This window comes from Mus pahari, chromosome 10 (assembly GCF_900095145.1).
Source record: "Mus pahari chromosome 10, PAHARI_EIJ_v1.1, whole genome shotgun sequence".
Taxonomy (NCBI): Eukaryota; Metazoa; Chordata; class Mammalia; order Rodentia; family Muridae; genus Mus; species Mus pahari.
The window spans coordinates 116,775,654-116,784,198 of NC_034599.1; the positions used below are offsets into that span (position 1 = coordinate 116,775,654).

At 43.1% G+C, this 8,545-nt stretch overlaps 1 pseudogene; it reads right to left on the reverse strand.

Annotated features, from left to right (window-relative positions):
• Nucleotides 1-2,146: 2,146 nt before the first annotated feature.
• On the reverse strand, nucleotides 2,147-4,185 carry LOC110328544 (annotated as a pseudogene).
• Nucleotides 4,186-8,545: the final 4,360 nt, after the last annotated feature.

Consider the following 8,545-nt stretch of genomic DNA (forward strand, 5'->3'; position numbering starts at 1 on the left):
CTATAGATTCAATCCCTATCAAAATTCCAACACAATTCTTCACAGATATTCAAAGAATAATTCTCAACTTCTTATGGAAAAACAAAAACAAACAAACAAATAAACAAAACCAAGATAGCCAAGATTATGCTGAGCAGTAAAAGAATTTCTGAAGTTATTGCTATCCCTGACCTAAAGTAGTCGTACTACAAAGCAATAGTAATAAAAACTGCATCGTATTGGCATAGAAACAGACAGGTGGATCAATGGAATCAAATTAAAGACCCATAAATAAACCCACACACTTATGGACACTTGATTTTTGATCAATAAGGCAAAACCAAAACAGTGGAACAGAGAGAGCATCTTCAAGAAATGGTGCTGGTCTAACTGGATGACTGAATCACAAGAATGCAAACAGATCCATATTTATCACCCTGCACCAAACTCAAGTCCAAATGTTTTAAAGACCTCAACATAAAACTGGACACACTGAATCTCATAGAAGATAAAGTGGAAACCAGCCTTAAATGCATTGTCAGAGAAGAAAATTTCCTGAACAGAACACCAATGGCTCAGGCACTAAGGCAAACTTTAATAAATAGGATGTCATGAAACTGAAAACCTTCTGTAAGGCAAAGGACACTATCAATAGGTCAAAATGACAGCAAACAGATTGGGAAAAGATCTTCACTAATCCTTCACCCTACAGAGGTCTAATATCATATATATATATATATATATATATATATATATATATATATATATATATATATATTCAAGAAGTTAGACTCCATAAAAACAAGTAACCAAATCAAAAAATGGGGTACAGAACTAAACAGAATTCTCAACAGAGGAATCTTGAGTTATGAAGATGTACTTAAAGAAATGTTCAACATCCTTAGTCATCAGGGATATACAAATCAAAATGACCCTGAGATTTCACCTTACACTAATCAGAATGGCTAAGATCAAAAACTCAAGGGACACAACATGCTGATGAAAGGGGAACACTCCTCCATTGTGGTGGGATTGCAAACTTGTAAAACCATTCTGTAAATCAATCTGGTAGTTCCTCAGAAAATTGGAAATAGTTCTATCTGAAGACCCAGCTATACCTCTTCTGGGCATATACCCAAAAGATGTTCCACCATACCATAAGGACATGTGCTCTAGTATGTTTGTAGTAGCATTATTCATAATAGCCAGAAGCTGAAAACAATACTAATGTACCTCAACTAAAGAACGGATACAGAAATTTTGATTCATTTTTACAAAGGAATACTACTTAGCTATTAAAAGAGAGAACATCATGATTTTTTAAAAAAAAAAGTTGCACTGTCTTTATTGTAAAATTGCATAGTACATTGATTGTACACGCTTTTAAATATAGCCCACATGAAACCACCCTCTTGTGGGGGGCATTTCAAGCTGGTTTACTATGAATAGGGAGCCGGGACCAAAGTTCTGCCTGGACTTAAGAAAGAACAATAATCTGATTAAGCAGAAGTCAGACAGCTGAGGGATTTGAGTCCATCTGAGAATATTGAAAGGAGAGACCTTAACTGTGCTCAAAAGAAACATCGGGAGAGGGTAGAGGGGACGTATTGATGTCAGGGGACAGGAATCAGGAGCAGCTTGTGGAGGGAGAACAAAGAGAAAGGAGACAAAAGGCTCTTGCCTATTACCCCAAACTGAGATGAGTGTCACCTGCACGAGTGTGCCCAGAGACAGCACTCTGGGTAGCCCAGAGGCATGGTCTAGGTGTTACCATGGCTACAGAAAGCCACACATTAGAAAAATAACTTAAAAGCTATACAATCGTCATTATAAATATTTCAACTTTTAAAACTAGCTAGTGTTGGTTAAAGAAAGGTTCACAGTTACTCTGAAGAGAGCAGTATCTCTATTGCACAGTAGTGGAAAGGCTGCTCTGATCCCCATGTGTAAACAATCCCTTCTCCTCAGTGACGTCAGGACACAGAGAAACAGCATTTGCTTTAAGCAAAGCACTTTGGGTACAAGGCACATCAAAGCTGTCAAGCTCTACTGGAAGCATGAGGGGCCCACAGAGGCCCACTGCCTTTCCCATGTGGCATCTTGGCAGTTGGTTCAGGTCTTGAATCAGATTGCAGGTGACAACAGTCTTGTAATGGAAGTCCTGTTCTCATTCCACAGTGACAGACTTGACTAGGTTTCTGGGGAAGTCAACATCATGACCTTGGAGGACAGCCAGGTGGAAGGACAGAAGCTGGAGGGGGATCATGCTCAGGATACCCTGGAGACAGTCCATCATGTGGGGAAGTTCCATGGTTTTATTTGCAAATTTGGAACTCTCAGTGACATGCTTGGAACATGGTATGATTGGGCGACCCTGGCTGGCAGTGACCTGCTGCAGGGCATTCTGGCACTTGGTACAGCAAGGATCCTTCATGATGACCATGATGACTGACATCTGCTTGTCGACGAGAGTAAGGGGCCCATGCTTCAGCTCTCCAGACAGGATACCTACTGAATGCATGTAGGTTATTTCTTTAATTTTCAAGGCACCTTCCAGACATATGGCATAGTTATAACCCCCATCCCATCACTAGGAGAGACCTTTGTGTGTAAAGCTCCAGGGCCAAGGCATAGATCTTCTCATCCAGGGATAACACTTCTTTGATCAGCTCTGATAAAGATCTGAGGCCACGGATGATCTCTTGCCTCCTGTTCTGTAGAGAAATTCGATCTTCAGAAATCATCAAACCAAACATCACTAGAGAGATGAACTGGCTGGTGTAAGCCTTGGTGCTGGCCACCCGTCTCAGGCCCTTCGTTAATGTGGACGCCACAGTCGGTTTCCTAGGAGATGGAGTTACCCATGGTGTTGGTGATGCCCAGGGTCAGCGTACCTCAATCCTTACAGTATCGCAGCACCAGGAGCGTGTCTGCAGTCTCACCTGATTAGCTTATGAAAAAGCAAACATCATCCCTGAACACATATGTGTTCCTGACCAGAAAATCCCTAGCAAGTTCAACCATCACAGGGAGCTCAGTCAGTTCCTCTAAGACTTGCCATGTAGCCACAGTAGCTGGTTCCACAGCCAAACACAATGAGCCTTCTGCATCGTCGAATCTCCTTCAAAAGGTCCTTTAAGCCACCCAGGAGCACTGTGTTTGTCTCAAAATTCACCTGACCTCTCATGGTATTAAAAACTGATTCTGGCTGCACAAAGATCTCCTTCTGCATAAATGCACTGAAATTACCTTTCATTATTTGCTGCAGTTCCATCTGCAAGGTCTGGATGGCTCGGGAGGGGTCATCACTAGCTGAGCGCTTGACATGGTGAATGGAGAGTTTCCCATCAGCCACTACAGCTATATATATCATCATCTTCTAAGAAGATGACCCGGTTGGTGTGTTCTATGCTGGCACTTGCATCAGAAGCAAAGAAGAATTCCACAGCTTTATCGCCCACAGCGTGCAGGCAGGTAGAGCTGTCCAGTCTCTTCATCCTAGTCTTACAGATATTCTTCACATTCTCAATATTGCATGCTGGATATAAGATGGGGATCTGCTCTGTGGAGAGTTTGTATTTGCTTTGTACCCCAATGAGCAAGGGGCTGCCTCTCCTTGTGGCAACAGCTTCTCCCGGGTAGTGGGTGCTCTTGAAAACCAGTGCCTTCCAAGTGCTGAATGACTCTTTTGACCAATGTTGAAAAAACATTATGTCTTCAGTCTCACTGTTGTCGAATACATATTTAATCAGCTTGGCAATGGTCTCCGTGTCTGTTTCTGACTCAAACTCGTAGCCTTTGCTTTCCAGAAACTTCCTCAGATCCTTGGTATTAGTGATGATCCCGTTATGGATGACAACAAATTCATTGTCTGTGTCTGAACGCTGAGGGTGACTGTTTGACAGCATTGGGGACCTCATGGGTGGCCCAGTGTGTGTGGGCAATGCCAAAGTGTGTCTCAAACTCCACCTTCAAGTCCATGCTATCTTGCTTGTAAAGTTCTTCATCCAGAGCCTTTACTTTCCCCTTTTTCTTCACAAGATGGAAGTGTCTTTCTTTGGCTTCATGGTTATTCCTGTCAATGGCCACACCTGCTCAGTCATAGCCCTGGTACTCAAGCTGCTGCAGGCTCCTGATAAGGGTTTCAAAAATCTCCTTCCTCATCTTGGGAACTCTGTAATTCATATAGGCAAAGATTTCTCACATGGTGGCTCTGGTCGCTCCAGACGCTCAGACGATTTGATGCGCTTCATGCTCCCTGACTCCAAACATCATGAATCTTGCAGGTAAACTGATGGAACTAGAAAATATCCTGATTGAGGTAACCCTGACCCAAAAGGACATGCATGGTATATACTCACTAATAGCTGGATATTAGGCAAAAAGTACAGAATACCCATGGTACAACTCACAGACCATATGAAGTTTAACAAGAAGGAAGGCCCAAGAGAGGATGCTTCAGCTCCACTTAGAAATGTGTGGTGGGGTGGAGGCTGCAGACCTCTAGAAATGGAGCCACCTCCAGTAGATAGACATGGCCCCCAGAGGAAGGATGGGGACACCCACTTAGCTTCAAATTTTTTGACCCAGAATTGTTTGTCAAAGGAAATGCGGGACAAAAATGGAGCAGAGACTGAAGGAAAAGCCATCCAGTGACCAGCCCAAATTGGGATCCATCCCATGGACAGGCACCAAACCCTGATGCCATGTTGTGCTTTCACACAGGAGCCTAGCATGGTTGTTCTCTGAGAGGGCTCTACTGCAGCTGACTGAGACAGATGCAGATACTTACAGTCAACCATTGAACTGATGTTGGTTACCCCTAAGGAAAAGTTAGGGGAATGACTAAAGGAGCTGAAGGAGACTGCAACCCTGTAGAAAGAACAACAGTATCAACTAACTCAGACCACTCAGAGTTCCCAGAGTCTGAGCCACCAACCAAAGTGGTCTGTGGCCCCCACTACATATGTAGCAGAGGACTGCTTCATTTGGTCCCAGTGGGAAAGGATGCACTTATAATCCTGTAGAAACTTGATGCCCCAGGAAGGGAGTGCTAGTGCTGTGAGGTGGGAGTGGGAGAGCAGGTGGAGGAGCACCCTCTCAGAAGCAAAGGGAATGGGGAATGGGGTGAAGAACTTGTGGAGGGAGACCAGGAAGGGGGCAGCATTTAGAATGTAAATAAATAACAATTAATAAAAAGAAAAGAAAATAGTATCCTGAGTGAAGTAACCCAGACCCAAAGGACATGGAGAGTATGTACTCACTGATAAGTGGATATTAGCCAAAAAGTTCGAAATATCCATGAGAAACCCTACAGACATAAATAAGTTAAACAAGAAAGAAGGCCCAAGTGAGGATGTTTCCATTTGACTTTAAGGGGGAACAAAAGAGTCACTGGAGGCAGAGGGAGGGAGGGACCTGTGTGGGAGAGGGGCGAGTGAGGAGAATTGGGGGGTCAGGATCAGACATGGGTAGAGACAGGCGAGAGTCCCAGGGGAGGCAGGAGGCTGGATAGAAATATACAGCTGCCAAGGGTTGGAGGATTCTCTAGGAAGTCCCGGAGACCTGGGATGAGGGAAGCTCCCAGGCGTCGGTGCAGGTGACTTTACTGAAATGCCCACAGTGGGGATATGGAACCTGAAGAAACCACCTCCAATAGCCAGACAGAATCTCCAGCAGAAGAATAGGGACACCAACCTACCTACACTCGTTTTGATCCAAAATTGCTCCTGTCTAAAAGAAATGCAGGGACAAAGATGGAGCAGAGATTGAAGGAATGGCCAAGGAGTGACTGGCTCATTTTTGAGACTTGTCCCGTGAGCAGGCTACAATCCCTCACACTATTAATGATTCTATGTTGTGCTTTCAGAATGTAGCCTAGCATAGCAGCCCTTTGAGAAGCTCTACCAGCAGCTGAATGAGACAGATGCAGATACCAACAGACAAACATTGGACAGAGGTTGGGGCCCTCTATGGAAAAGTTGGGGGAAGGATTGAAGGCCCTCAAGGAGAGGGCAACCCACAAGAAGACCAATAGTGTCAACTAATGAGTCATGACCAAAGAGTTACATGGGCTAGACCTCCAGCACATATGTAAGAGAGGGCTGTCATGTTTGGCTTCAGTGTGAGAAGATGCACCTAATTCTGCAGAGATTAGATGCTCCAAAGTGGAGGTATATGGGAATGGGGTGCCCTCTCAGAGATGAAGGGGAGGTTGGGAGGAGGAACTGTAGAAGGGAGAATCAGTAAGGGGACAACATTTGGGAAATACATAAATAAATAAATTTAATTAATTAATTAATTAATTAAGACACAGACTAATAAAGAAAACAAGAGCCATCTTTCTGCTGGATCCAAGGAACAACCTTACCTTCAATGATAGATACTATTTCAGGGTAAAAGAATGGATAAAGGTATTCCAAGCAAATGGTCCCAAATGGTAAGCAGGTGTTGACGTTTTAATACCTAACAAAATAGACTTCAAATCAAATCTAATCAAAAGAGATAGAAAAAGTCACTTCATACTCATCAAAGGAAAAAAATCTATTAAGAGGATATTGCAATTCTTTTTGTGTGGAAGGTTTTTTGTTTTGGCCTCAAACACACAAAGATCTACCTGCCTCCACCTGGGATTAAAGGCATGTACCACCATTGCCAGGGGAGGGAAGATTTTAAGAAAAGGTTTCTCTGTGTAATCCTGGCTTTACTGGAATTCACTCTGTAGAACAGGTTGGCCTCAAACTCACAGAGATCCATCTGTCTTTTCCTCTAGAGTGTTGGGATTAAAGGCATGCACCACCAATGCCTGACTGCAATTCTTAACATATATGTATCACACACAAAGGCAACCAAACTCATAAAAGAAATATTACTACAGCTAAAATCACATATTGACCTTTACACAGTAATAGTGGGTAACTTTAAGCCATTTAGACTAAAACTAAATAAGGAATTCTAGAGTTAAATAACATAAATCAAATGTACCTAGAAGATATTTAAAGAACATCTCATGCAAACAAAAAGAATATACGTTCTTCTCACCAGCTCATGGAACTTTCTCCAAAATCTACTAGAACTTCAAGTACTATATTGAATATATAGGCGAAGAGAGGGCAGCCTTGTCTAGTCCCTGATTTTAGTAGGATTGCTTCAAGTTTCTCTCCATTTAGTTTGATGTTGGCTACTGGTTTGCTGTATTGCTTTTTTTTTTTTTATCTAGGTAGTTCTCTTTTTATTATAGACAGCTGTCCTGGTTTGCTGAAGTAGTCTATCATGGCTCGCTTTGCTGTCTTTTCTGCTATATCATCATTATATAACAAAATAGTCTGTTTGTTCCTGAATTGGAGCAGAAATATATAGTGGTCCTCTGGAATGAGCCTTCTATGAATGATAAAGTTGAATTTTGTTAGGATCTTGCCTTTCTAGAGAAGAAAAAAAAAACAGAAAATATGGGAGACTGTGAGGAGAGTGGGGAGTGGGTCGTCGGATCTGACCTGGTTGTCATTTGAAAATCTAAATGGCACAGATACAGGTTTTATTAGATGCCAATGTGGCAGAAACTGTTCTTCTGTGAGGCCCTTGGGTCCATTTGGAAACTTGAGCCACTCAGGGGCTACGTTGGATTGGTGCTAATTTTCCCCACCATATATATTTCCTATTGATCTGAACTTTAAACCTGAAGTACCAAATGGGTTAAATTTTGCCAGAAAAAAAACCCTAGAGTTGGCTGTCTCTTTCTTTGTCTCCATCAGTGGGCTTCCCTGGCACTGGTACTCTTCTGACTGCTTTGTGCAGCCTTCCAGTTGTGTTCTCTAAGATGGCTGTGAGGAGCTCGGTGTCATCACCCTTTCTGCTTTCCTCCTCTACTCTTCTTCNTATCCCCATTNCCCTCTCTCACANCCTGTTTCCTCGGTCTTTCTCCTCAATCANTCTACTGGTCTTCAAGGAAACTATGTTTGAACGACTGACAAGAGACAACTAAATATCCTTTTGTTTCTTCTAGTTTGGAAACTTTTCAAAGAAGAGGAAAAAGGAGGAACAGGGAGAAAAGAGGGAGAGAAGAAAGGGAAGAAAGGCGAGGAGGATGGNGGAAGGGAGAAGCAGGGGAAGGGAATGGAGGAGGAGAGGAGGAGAGATGAAGGAAGGAAGGAGGGGTGCAAGAAGAGGGGAAGGGAAAAGGGAGGGAGGGGAAGAGGAAATGCGTGTGAGACAGAAGCATTACTTCCATCTTCTTTCCTCTTCCTGAAAATATCTCAAGTTTCTTCATTTTCTTCTTCATTTTTCTGTACTGTGGCCTGGTGTGGTTGGCTGTTCAGTGGTCTTATCTGTTGGCTGAAATAGTCTTAGAAGTGGCTGGAAACACATTCTTCATCCATGAAAAGACATTAACCTAAGTGGCCAACATCTCATTGGCCTTGTGTGAACAGACCTCATACTTGACTCTCTGGGGACTGAAAACAACTCTCAGTGCCTGTGGTTTCATGGTGAAATCAGCAGATCTGGGTCTGGGGACCTTTGGCACACAGCTGGGGTGTTCTGTAACTGCGCCGTATCCAATGTGAAGACT